Source organism: Vombatus ursinus, unplaced genomic scaffold (genome assembly GCF_900497805.2).
Source record: "Vombatus ursinus unplaced genomic scaffold, bare-nosed wombat genome assembly UNPS02011431.1, whole genome shotgun sequence".
Classification (NCBI taxonomy): domain Eukaryota; kingdom Metazoa; phylum Chordata; class Mammalia; order Diprotodontia; family Vombatidae; genus Vombatus; species Vombatus ursinus.
The window spans coordinates 6670932-6684326 of record NW_020951209.1 but is presented as its reverse complement, the minus strand read 5'-3'; the positions used below and the strand labels follow the sequence as shown (position 1 = coordinate 6684326).

Sequence of the window (13395 nt, the reverse complement as noted above, 5' to 3'; positions counted from 1 at the left end):
ACCAAGTGTGAGAGGTCTGAACTACATGTGGCTGGGACTTTTTGTGTCCCTGGAGGTCCTGGAAGCTGAGTCCAATCAGGCCCCCAGGGCAACTTTGTCTTCTTTCTGGTAAAGCCTTGCTGTGTTGTGGGAGGAAAGAAGTTGTATCAAGGAAGGAATATGCTGGTAAGTGTTTAACAACCAGCTCTCTTCCTCCCCCCCCCCCCAAAAAGTACACATGATACATCTTTAAACTTAATATGCATTGTTAGAATTTTCTCCAGTGCTTTATCCCCTCTAATGCTTTAAGTCCAGACAACCAACAAAACAGTGTATTAGGCCCTGATTTGTAGTGCTTCCCAGTTTCTGAGGTATAAATGCTCACACTGAAAATTTAACAGTCGGGCTCGCTTGAGCCATCAGGAGCTGGCTCCAGCATGCCATTGCATGTAGCTAACTCATATAAGCTCTGAGAATACTTATCCCAACTCAAGAATCAGCCTTAAGTCATTTCTGGAAAGGGGCATTGTGATATTATAAGAATGTTTGGTAATAAAACATCCCCCCAAAAGTCTGTGCTATTCTCTTACCAGTATATACAGAGTCCAGGAGAAAGTGGGCTCCAACCTAGAGCCCACAAGTGACAAAGGGGAGCTGTGGCTCCTAGTTGCTGGAAGTCCTTGCCTCTCATTTGTGCGATGCTTTGGAAGTTCCCCTTAAGCATGGTGAATCTTTGTTCATCTTTCTTGACTCCTAATGCTGATGAGCAGCAAGACCTTCAGAGTTCCCAAGACTTTCTCCACCAAGAATTCAGGAAGCTCAGATTCTGAGCTTTCGGTCTGCTTCATGACTTGGCAGTACTGAGAGTGAGGCATCCTGCTTTTGCTTTTGCCCACTCATGCTGCTGTCTCAGGAAAGTCAACAGGGATGGGACACTAAGGCTAACAATGGTAGCTTGTTTCTTGGTAACTCAAGTGCTTCAAAATACTTTCTTGATAACAACCAGATGGGGTAGATAGTGCAAGTATTGTCTCTGTGTCACAGATGGGTAAAGCTGAGGGGCAGAGAAAGGAAGTAACTTGTTCTTTGGGACTGAGTTTCAAACCTAGTCACCCAACTTCAAATCCAACACCCTAACCCTCCTTCTCCAAGGATTTCTCTGAACCTCTTGCATCCTGTGTGTGTGTAATTAGAAGGAAGAAATGGTGCTTTCTCATCTCACCCTATCTTTACATAGGATCCTTTGCTTTCAGCAGACTATAGCTCCCTCAGACTTGTGCAGGTGCTGTGGGGGTAGTCGAGGGGCCCAGCAAGGGAAGCAGTGCTTCTTTTCCTGTGAATGAGGTGTAGACCTTGAGTCCCATGGCTTATGGCCAGAAGAGGCACAGGATATGCCGGGGCTGGTGAGAATGCCAGGAACCTAATGCATCCCGAAAATGGAAGTGCAGCAACAGCTGCCTGCCTGTGTCTTGCTGGGTGGTGGGGACAGCAGGGTTGGGAGGAAGGCATGGAGACCCCCACCATGAAATATTCCCTGAGCTGGGAATATCTGTGGGAAGCTCCTGTCAATGCTGGTGGCTTCTTTTCCATGCTACGTAAAGCAGTGGCTGGAGTACCATGTCTTCTATGTTTGTCTCCCCTCCCCAGGTCCTCTTTCGTGGGTTCTGTGTTACCTTCCAATTGAAATTTTAGCTCCCTTAGCTGTCCCAGGAGTCCTATTATTCCACCCTTTGAAGGCTTGACTGCTAACTGCTCTTCAGCTGATTCAAAGTCAGTTTTCCTCTGATATCTTTGTTGCCAAGTTACCAAGAACACTTTCTCCATCACAGTGTCCCAGGACATTAGAACTGAAAGCCCAGAGGCTTGTTTAGTACCCTTCTTATATAGATGAGGAAACTAGGCTCAGAGTGAGAAATGGATTTAACCAAGGCCAATCACATGCCAGTTAGTGACAGAGACAGCCTTAGAACTCAGGACTTGAAGTCACCACTCTTTATACACTTTCTCTAAGGTTGGGAGTCACTGTAGGAGATTATAGGCAGAATCTTGAAGCTCAGCAAACTAACTGTTGCTTTATGTTATGTCTGAGGTGGCCTCATTTCTAGAGGACAGTCAGTCAACAGATCTGAAAGAAAGCACTGTACAAATGTGAGCAATGAAGGTTTACCAGGTGCTTTCCTCACGGCATCCCATTTTGCAAATTTGGAAGCTGTAGCTCAGTGAGTTGAAGTGATTTGTTCATTGTTGTGTGACTAATGAGTCAGTAGCATAGTTAGCTCTAGAATTCGAGTATTCTTTCTTCCATCCTACAGCTTGGTCTGTCATATTGCTTACCTTTCTTTGTCCCCCATGCTAGGTAAAAGGGACCAGTAAGAGTCTGTCTCATTATTGAGCTGGGGTGGAAGAATGATGGGAGAATGGGGACTGAGGCAGAGCATGTAGGATCTAGAACTTAAGAGACTTTAGAGATTGTGTCGTTCCAGCCTCTCATTTTGTAGATGAGGAAATGGAATACTAGAAAGGTGACTTCATTTGTTCAAGGTCATTGAGGTAGTAAGTAGCAGAGTTTGGTTGAACCCAGGCCTCTTGACTCCAAATCTATCACTCTTTTTATTATGTCAAGCTCTCTCCAATAATATTGCTTTTATGAAATAGTGTGTTGAGCTTTGATGATAGAAAACCAGAACTGGAAACAGATCTGCTGCAAGAATGTCCCCTTCTCCCATTACCAGTCACCCAGCAGAAGCTGTTTATAAACAGACTTGAGCTTTAGTCTACTGAATGTTGGAGTCAGGAGCACAACTAAGTGAATTCTCTATACTTTGTGGAAGTCATTTCTCGGCCTGCAATTGGTCTTTTCAGACACTTCCACTCACTGGATTACAGTCACTGTTAATGACACTATCTTGTAAGGACTGAAGTGTGTAGCCATAATGGTTAGTAGCCTGTCTCAGCCAAACACGTACCAACAACACTGTACTCTTTCTGTCAGTCTTAAGATTGCCCCTATTTAAAGTCCTGTATAAACTCTCATCATCTAGGAATCCTTCCCCAACTAACTTCCCTGTTCGGCCTCCCCTCAGTATTTTAAGTGCCTAGTTTACACTATCCAAGTATGCCCTATTTTAAGCAAATGCAGCATAACGTATGAAAATCTGCATTTATGTGGAAGCTAAATCAGGGGCAGCTATTTGCTTTACAAAAAGGATCCACAAGAAGATGCCTTCATCCAGCAAGCTCCCTGGTGTGCTGAAAATATTTACACACACATTTTGGGAGCACAAGTATTTTTAAAATCAAAGTGTACCTGTGTTCTTATTTGTTGAATGATCTTTGTGGTTTTCACCACAAAGGTGTCAATTCAGTTTTAATATGTACATGGTACTGTGTTGTGCACTGGCGATGCAAAGACAAAAAACATAAAGATCTTTCCTGACCTCAAGGAGCTTAAATTTTTACCTTTGAAAAACATTAGAAAACTTTTTTTTAATGTGTATCATCTGTCTTATTAGGCTACAAAGCTGAAGACTTGTCTCCCCTGCCACCTTCTATAGCTTCCTGTGGTGTCTAGTACAAAGCTCTTTGCACACCATGCTTGCTTACTGCTGATTGAGAGTTCTGAGTGCCCTGAGCAGCTCATCTTGCTCCTCTAGGACTTTTCCCTCGAAGAGACCATGAGCTAATCATAATCCCACAAAGAGTAACATGTAAATAGGGATGGGTCGTTAAAATTTTTTTGTTAATGCAACTTTTTAAACATTAAAAAAAATTTTAAGTTCCAAATTCTCTCCCTCCATTCATCCCCTCCCCCATCCCATTGAGAAGGCAACCGATATGATAGATGGGTCATTTCTTGGCACTTGACTTTTTTGGTGGACTTTGATTTCTTTTTTTCATCTCTGCTAGGCAAGTGTGAGAAAAGAATTAGAGGAGGACTATTTGATCTTCCCCAGTGAATAAGCATGCCCAGACCAACTTCTGAAAGTTTTAATACATTTTATGGACTTGTAGACTCCTAGAACTTGGAGGTTATTGATTGTTACCTTGTTTTATACATAAAGGAATTCAGGCTCAGAGAAGTCATAGAATTGTCGCATCATTGATTAGAGCTGGAGAAGACCTCGGGGATCATCTATACCAGCTCCCTTACTCTACAGATCAGATAACTGGGCCTACACAAATGAGAGAATTTGCTCAAGTAATTGCACATAGAGTGGCAGAGTTGAGATTCACCCTAGGTTGTCTGATTCCTTTTCCCAGCACTCCTTACTTCACCACCTATCCTGCTTCCAGCCCAACCCCTGAAGACATCTTCCAGGGAGAAAGGGCCAGCCATCCCTACCAGCTGTCATCTTTGGAGCTGGTAAGCTGCCTTGTTAAAGCAGGTATTGAGAGGAGGGAGAAGGCAGTATGTGCCAGGCAAGTCAAGTCACCACTACTACCACCTCTCCAAGAATCCTGATGGATGTAGCACTAAGTCTTAGAACCCAAGAGCCTTTGGAATTAGCAGTGTCTCCCAGACCACTGGCCATTCTTTCAGCCCAAGCTTTGTTGTCATCACTGAGTGCAGCAATCACTGTGGAGAAGGAGCCCACCTTCCTCACTATTAACACCACCTGCTAACCAACTACCACAAAAGATCTCTGATGGTGGCAGCACCCTTAAGACAACTCATTTTGCTTTCAAACCAGCCCCCTCAGCCATCATCCAGGGAAGCAATCCTTAAGGAGATGTGACCTGGCAACTACTTCTGTGGGTGCTGTAGCTACAGCTACTGAAGACCCAGAAAAGAAAGTTTTCACCACCAAAGTCCTTGCACTTCAAGTAGTTCAGCATCAGAAACTGATATGATTTTGTTAGTGTAAATGACATCAAAGAGGCATCACCATCTGCTTTGCAGCTGCACCCTGAGGTGCAGGACCTTTCCATCTATCTTACAGCTAAAACTTTTATATATGTTCTCTCTCCCCGTTAGAATGTGAATTCCTTGAGAGTCAGGACTATCTTACTTTTCTACTTGTATCCCAAGCACTTAGTACAATACTTTGCACATAGTAAAGTCATAATATATGCTTTTTCATTCATTCATCCATTCATATACCACAGTGCACTCTCTCTTTCCACAAAACAGCAAGGCAAATATATTGACTATTGTCATCATTTTTACTGGAACAATTTAACTAATGAGGAACAGTTGCTACACCAAGGAGGCCAAAATAGCCCAGAAACCTTCTTAGCCAGTTAACACTTGATCCCTTTGCCAAGTGGAGAGAGATGTTAGTCAAGGGCAACACAGATATAGAGTACAAATTTATTTATAAAACTCCAGGAGAACGGTGGAAGATTATTAGTAGTGGTGCCTTATAAAACAAACAAAAAGTCATAAGTGAATAGTAATCTACACAAAGCTTAACATGGTACCCCAATGAACCAACAATGTTGTACCAATTGTCAAAAGAATTTCAGATTGGCATGAGGTAGAACATATTTATTGTTGTTTCTGTAATACATGTTTATCATCAGCAGCAGAGGAAACACCATGTTTCTACCCCTCTACCCTGGTCTCTGATGATATGAAGGTACTTAGAAAGACAAAATTGGCAAGACTGGCTGGACCATATTAAGTATTCACCAGAGAAATCTGTGTGAGAGGCAACAAAATCTTGAAAGTAATAAGAGATTGCTTTATAGTATACCTCAGGAAAGAAAGAATACTAAAAAAGTAAGAAACAAATCATAATATACAATGGCTATCAAGTTGTAAAGGAACAGAGAATTGTGAAAGATTTAAGAATGGTGACCAATGAAAGAGACCAGTCATGACTCCAGAAGACTGATTATGAACTGAAATACAGAACGAGACCTACATTTTTAGATGTGGCCAGTATGTAGATTTGTGTTGCTTGACCATACTTATTTGTTATAAAGGAGTTAAGATGAAAAAGGGAGTGAAATGTGACTTTATTCTTCATTTCACTTTTCCTGTCTACAGAATGGGAACAGTTGATTATGCATAAGAAAGGCTCTTGAAATCTTTGGAAGAAGGACCCTGGCCTGTGGTCCTTATTTTATCTTTATTTTTCAGTTTCATCTGTTCCCTGCATATTATATTATGTGCTTTGTCATCATTGCATAAATTGTTCTTCTGATTCTGCTCTCTTCATGCAAGTCATGCAAAACTTCCTAGGGTTTTGTGAATCTATTCCTTTTGTCATTTCTTGAGGCACATTATTATTGAATACAATGACATTCATATGTCAAAATTTATTTAGCCGTTCTCTAGTTGGTGGGTATCTACACTTTTTCCAGTTTTTTGCTAGAGCAAAAAATGTTGCTATAAATATTTTTGTACATATTTTGTTCCCTCTTTATTTTACTTCTTTGGAGTTCATGCGTGATAGTAGTATTGCAAGGTCAAAGTATATGCACACTTTAGTGACCTTTAGGGTATAATTCCACATTTCTTTCTAAAATGGCTTGACCTATGTAATAGCTCTACTAACAATACATCTGCATACCCATCCTTCCACAGCCTCTACAACAATTGTTATTTCCTTTTTTATTGTTATCTTTGCCAATCTTACTGGTGTGAAGAGGAATTCCAGAGTTGTTTAAGTTTAGATTTTTATTATTAGTGATTTGCAGCATTTTAGATGGTTATTGGAGCTTGACTTGTTTGCTTTGAGAATTCTTCTCAAATCCTTTGATCATTTATCTAATGGCAAATGGCTCTTATTCATATGTATTTGTATCAATTTCCTATATACCTTGTCTATCAGACCTTTATCAGATAAATTTTACTGCAAAGATTTTTTCACCCACTTAACTGCTTCCTTTCTTCAGTTCTCAGTTGAGAGTTTATTCCAACTCCTTCTGTGGCTCTGACAGTTCCCATTTATAGGAGAGATCATGCTGGTCTAAGAGCTTTTTGCAAGCCCCCCAGTGCCTGTTCATGGTCATTGAGCTTGTTGTTTCTTGTGTAGCACCCTATCAGGAGTTGGTTCTGTTGCTGCTATTGTTCCTATTGACCAGAGCCAAAATCCTACTGGCTTTAGCCTCTTTTCACCCTTCTCATTCCCTTCCACCTAACATCCCAGTTCAGAGCACCCTCAGTCTCCACACTTTGTTTACTAGAGGTTGGGCTAGCTTCCTGATGAGGCCCCACTCAGAACACCCATAGGCTTCTGGCCATATTTACTGGAGTTTGGACTTGTTTCTACTGCCGTGGCAAATCTGCCCAGAGCACCTCCGTGTTTATGAGAGTTTACCACTAGCTTCTACCTCCCCTGCCACGTTCTAGCTCTGCCTCCTGCCTTCTGGTCATCTTGTTTAATCCAGCACTGTATGTGGTGGAGATTACTGGTATGTCTCTTTGGATTTTTTGATTATTGTTCCATCTGGAGCCCATTATACCTTTTCTAGGGGTGTTTATTGGAGAGTTGGGTTCTGGTACAACTTTTCATGTCATCATCTTAGCCTGAGGTCCCTTTTTTGTTTCTCTTTTGCCCCCAGTTTTTTTAATTTAATTGCTGTCTACCTATGAAATTTTCTTCTCCTAATCAATTCCTCCCCCACCTCTCCTTCTCACTAGCTATCTTTTGCCTGAGAAGCTGATGCTATACTTGGGGACATAGTTGGATTGCATTTGAGGTATCACTTCCTCATGAACAGGTCCCCTAAGAACAATAAAAGGCTGGGAGTATTTCATTTCTGTACCCTGGTGTAGCTAGACCTCTCACACATAGGCTTATGTATGTGCATGTGTGTGCACCTTTAAGGAAGCCTTGTGTATTGTATTACCTATATAGCTTGTTTCTGGCCACCAGTTCAAATTTCTTTAGTAGGATTTTCTGATTACAGACTTCATTGCTCTCCCTGCCCTTCCTCTCCCCTTCCCCCCAGCCCGGATGGTATGTAATTGGGTACTGAGCTGGTGTGGTGTGGATTTGGTTAATAGCTGGCCCACATTCCTCTCATTCTTTTCTCACAGGAAAAATGCCTGGAAATAACTCTCTGGTAGAGATGGCTTTCAGGGAGAGGGGCCGGCTGCCTAACACCATCTCTCACATTTGGTGCCTGCCTGGCTCCCCTCCAGCCTCTCATCATCCTTTGCTTCATCTCCCCATGGTGACAGATCCTTCCTGGCTGGACAGTCACATGTTAGACTCTACTGGAGTTTGAGTGAAAAGTTAAAATACAAAATACAACAAATATTACATAGTTTCCTAAGCAATAGGAGAAATAGAAATTGACATAAGCAAGTTCCCTATCTTCATACAACTTAAAGTCTAGTAGCGGAAAAGACACCAACAGAGATAACTGCAACATGACTCCAACAAATCTTGGTTTGGTTTTCTTATTTCCTGGCTATATTATGTTCCCCTTTCCAAAGGACACCGTATCTTCTAATAGTTCTCAAATTGGGGCTTAAAGACAGTCACAGTAGTTTGTACTTCATTTAATTAATTTTTTTCTTATTTTATGTAATCAGCCTTTGGACCTAAAAAAAAAGCCTTTCCCAACTTCTAGATATCAAAAACATGTTAATTTTCATAAAATGGAATACAAATGTAGAGATATAACTTTTGTTGTTGTGTCATTTCAGTTGTGTCTGACTTTTTGTGACCCCATTTGGGGTTTTCTCAGCAAAGATACTGGAGTAGTTTGCCATTTCTTTCTCCAGCTCATTTTACAGTTGAGGAAACTGAGACAAACAGGGTTAAGTGACTTGCCCAGGGTCACTCAGCTAGTAAACATTTGAGGCTGGATTTGAATTTAGGTCCTCCTGACTCCAGGCTTAGAGCTTGGTGCTCAATCCACTATGCCATCTAGCTGCCTTAGATATGCAACTGTCTAGCCCCAAACTGGATATTCTAGGGGACTAGAGGGGACTTTTGGTAGCCTTATGCAGATTTTTCTTCCTGTTGTCTTCCCACCCATGTTCCTTTCAAATCTCTGGAACTCATTGGGGGCTCTGGAACTCATTGGGGGGAACTCTGGAACTATTGTGGGAACTAGGGAACTCTTCCCCCTTGGAGTCCGATTTGGTGGAAGCAAAAAACTTTTTTTTTTAAAGGAAGGAAAAGTTCTTCCCTTTTCTTTGCCTTTTCAAAGGTATAAACTCTTGGGTCTTCCTTTTAAAAAAAAAAGACATCAGCTGTCTCTTATTCGTGTTTGGTAATGCTCATCTTCAGACCTGAGGGTACTATGGGATCCCTGTTTCCCCATCTCTTCTACTAAGATCAGTTTTCTACCATTTAAAATGAGGTGGGGTGAGATTCCCTCAAGTCCCGTGCAACCCTAGGTTCCCCTTGTGGCTCTAACTCCTGATCTGCCAGGGCTGGGGCCAGACTGCGATAAATTGACTTTTTCCTTTAACAAGCCTGCTAGAACTGTCCTCTCAACATCCATTCTAGTGCCTTTTTTCTCTTCCCAAAACATTTTCTTTCTCTAAATTCATTTCTTAAACTCCTTATTACCGTTAGGGTAAAAGTTGAGTCAGAAAGAAAACCTATTTTGAGACTGATAATACTGCCCTTTCCACTATTGGGGCACTCAGTGCCTTCTTGAGACATCTTGCTTTTGTGGACAGGATCCAGCTGAGATCATCTCACAGGCTGATTAAGCCTGCTAAAGAGCTGGGACCTTGCCAGGCCTGGCGTAGCACACAGGGGAAAGAAGCTTTGGTTCCGAGGAGGATCCTATCTTTGTGGTAACTCTTCAGTTTGGGAGCCTCTTCTGTAGAAATCTTATCCCTTCATTTTAAAGAAGTCCAGAGAGGTGACACAGGAAGGTGTTGGGAGAGTCAGGACCAGAACTGTCATCTCCTGCCCGTATTTTCTCCTTGTTACATGGGGAAGGTCTCATTTGAAGACCTGAGCCCTGGCTGCCTTCTTAGCTGGCTGCCCCAGTCTACTTCCAGAGGGGTGAGCTAGGCTTTTTCATTCTTCCCTTGGGGGAACTCTGTTGAAGTTGGGTGACTCAGAGCAGTGGCAGTACTTATCTCTGCTCCTGATCTTGCCACATCCTCACACCTTTCTGCCTAGGTATCAGTTTAGGCGGTTGTTGCCATTCAGTTGTATCTAATTTTTTGTAACCCCATTGGGATTTTCTTGGTGAAGATAATGGAGAGGTTTGCCATTTCCTTCTCTAGCTTTATTTTACAGACGAGGAAAGTGAGGCAAACAGGGTTAAGTGACTTGCCCAGGGTCACATAGCTAGTAAGTGTCTGAGGCCAGATTTGAACTCGAGAAGATGAGTCTTCCTGACTCCAGACCCAGTGCTCTATCCACTAAGCCACCTAACTGCCCTATGATTTAGGCAGTAACTTTCTGTTTTTATAGGCTGTAAGTTCTAGCTTTAATGGGAGTGCTAGATCTTGAGTGGCAGTGGTCAAGAAGGGAGCCTAGAGGTCTCTGTCCGGTACAGATGAAGAAAATGAAACCTAGAGACAAAGGCAGGCTACTTGTGTGTCTTGGGCAATGTGTAAAAATTACATTTTCCAAACATTTGAAAATTGTATCTATTAGTTGTTGCTGACCATTGGAGGTTTTGAATCAGGGCATGCTGGTAAATATTTAACAACTGACTTTGAAAATGCAGGACACACTTTAAAATTTAATCTGTATAATTGACATTTTCTCCTTTTACTTTCTCTAGTCTAGAAGAGCAGCAAAACAATAAATCAAACCCTGATTTGCAGCATTTGCTGATTTCATGAGGTATAAATACTTGTACTGATAATTTAACAATCTAGGAGCAGATTTAGGCTACCTCCAGTACACTCCTGTTTTGAGTGAATTTACTTATCACAAAAAAAAAGTTATAGGATTTAGAGCTGGATAGGACCCCTTCATTTTACAGATGAGGAGACTGAGGCTGGAAGAACTGAAACATTGCCATCAATATATTCATTCTTGGAGGATGTTGGTAAGTGACTTTTCCTTGTTTTAGTAAAGATTGGAGATGGAGAAATTATCATCTCATTTCCCATTTTCTTTGTGAGGTTTCTCAGGGTGGTGGTGGTTAGAATAATGGAAGGAATGAATTGGAGTCAAAGATGGGGAAGACATGTAAAGAACAGATTGTTTCAGAGAATTGAGTGAGAAGATCAATCAAGCTGGGTTTTGAATAAATTCACTCTTTTCCAGTTTTTCATCATCAAAATGGCGGAATTCTTTTTAACACCTAGTCATCAGATCTCTGTGGAGAGCAGAGTCAAAAGACCCTCCCTTTCCCTTTCCTCCAAGATCTTTTGGGAATTCAATTCAATTAAAAAAAACACCCTTATCTATATATAATGTATAGGGAAAGGGGAAAGATTTTAAAATAGGTTTACAACCAGATATGGTATCTACCCTAAATATAATTTCTCATATTCCTCTTTTTTATTGTAAGGTACTTGATTAGAAGATTTCACTTGCTGCTGCTTTACACAGAAAATGCCATGTTCACTAAGTGTGAATACAGGAAAACAGCTTTTTTGTGCTGCTTTGCTTAAATACAAATCACAGTTCTGTAATCTGTACTCTATGTAATTATTCTTTTCTTTTGATTGTCATTTCAAAAATGTATATTTTCTGATTATTATCATGAATTGTTAATGCTATAAAACAAAGGATAAATATCCAATATTCTCCTATATAATAAATTCCCACGACTGAAAAAAAAACCATCTTTATTAATCACTTATCTGTGTGAAAGAAACATGGTACTGGGAATGCAAAGATGAAAGATGACAGGGGTCCATTTAGGGGTGGAGAAAAGAGGGATGCAATAAATACAAAAGTAAGTATGATGTAAGTGTGATAAAGGAAAAGGAGAATCCTAGAAAAATGTTATTTGTATAGGGAGTCATCACTAGTTCTTTATCTTCTTAGGAGAGAGAAGAGTTTTGAGGGCATTTGTACAGTGCTGTTCAATGCAAGGTTTCCCAGATGAGAGCTGCAATGTACAGACTGATAGTCAGGAAATAGGACTTAGCAAGGAAATAACCACCCTTATGTTATTTATTATTTATTTAGAAGCAACACTTTCCTCAGCTGAGAGGCTATAGATCTCTAAACATGTCAGCTTTTATTTTCCTTCACTAACAACTGGCCCGTGTTCTTTTCAGCCTGTGTCTGAAACATCAAGTTGTTCTCTGGTGTGTGTTTGGCATGAGGTTTGTTTGGCCAAGAGGAAAGGAAATTAGATTTAAGAAGCAGTGTTGTGCCTGGATTTTCTGAAGTGAAACATGGAAGGATGAGTGTGGTAAGTAGGAGTCCATGGCTATTCCAACTTTTCCCAGTTGGAACAAATCAGCAGTCAGTTTGCAAGCCCTTTAGTATCGTAGATTTAGAATGGGAAAGGACATTTAAAAGTATCTTGTTCACTCTCCTCATTTTACAGGTGAGGGAACTGAGTCCCTGAGAGGTGAATGGATCTGCTGGCACTTCTGGTACAATTCTGTTTTGGGCCCTTAGGGTAAAGAACTAAGGCCCGTGATCTTTAATCTTCTAACTTAAAGAAGAGAGACAAGAGGAGTCAAGAGAAATCGAGAGTTACATTACTTGTAAAGGGACGGAATATAGGTGAGAAGTTAGGATAGGTTAATTTAGGAAGGCTTTTTTAGGGAAGAAGTAGTTCTAGAGCAGGGGTGGGGAACCTCTGGCCTGGAGGCCTAATGTGGTCCTCTAGGTCCTCAGATGCCACCCTCTGACTGAATCCAAACTTCCCAGAACAAATCCTTTTATTAAGGGGATTTGTTCCCTGTAGAATCTAGAGGGAAGGTTCTAGCTGCTTTAGTGCCTCATCACAAATAGCTTTGCAAGGAAATAAGCACCCTTAACTTAACTTAATATTCATTGTTCACATAATTCCTATAGTTCTTTTATGTGTATGAGAGGCAGTGTGGTATAATGGATAGAGAGCTGGCATCAACTAGGTAGACATAGGTTCAGGTCCCACCATGATACATCTTAGCTCTGTGATCTCAGCAAATCACATGAGTTCTCAGTGATCTCTAGGTAACCAAGTATATAAATTGTAGCTAAGGTGCTAGCTTGTATTATTAGAGGGAGTTTCCTCACTTGGGAATTCTCATGCCAGTGAAATCACAGGTCCATTCACTATCCCTTCTCCTTATGCAAAGTGATTTCCTTACAACCACTCTCTGAGGTGGGGAGAGCCAATATTATTGTCTCCATTTTATAGGTAAAGAAACTTAGGAGCAGAGTGGAATGACCAAAAACTAGTTAGTTGAAGATGGAGGATTAGAATCTAGGTCTTCTGAATCCTAAACCAATCCCCTCCCTTCCTTCCCTGCCCCCACTCCCCCCAACCAACCACCACACTGCTGTGTGTATTACATGACATTGGAGTGGCTTTGTTATTCTCTGCAAGCCTTAGTTCCATCCCCCTCTTTCACACACACAG

At 41.2% G+C, this 13395-nt stretch overlaps 1 protein-coding gene across 2 annotated transcripts in view; it reads left to right on the top strand.

Annotated features, from left to right (window-relative positions):
* Positions 1-13395, top strand: part of TSPAN9 (tetraspanin 9) — a 229800-nt gene that overhangs the window by 59421 nt on the left and 156984 nt on the right. The window contains exon 5 of one of the 2 annotated variants that reach the window (XM_027856406.1): positions 4240-4342. The exons of the other annotated variant lie outside the window; for it this stretch is intronic. The gene's annotated coding sequence lies outside the window, so the exon portion shown is untranslated. The remainder of the gene's footprint in view (positions 1-4239; positions 4343-13395) is intronic. 2 annotated transcript variants of the gene reach the window in all.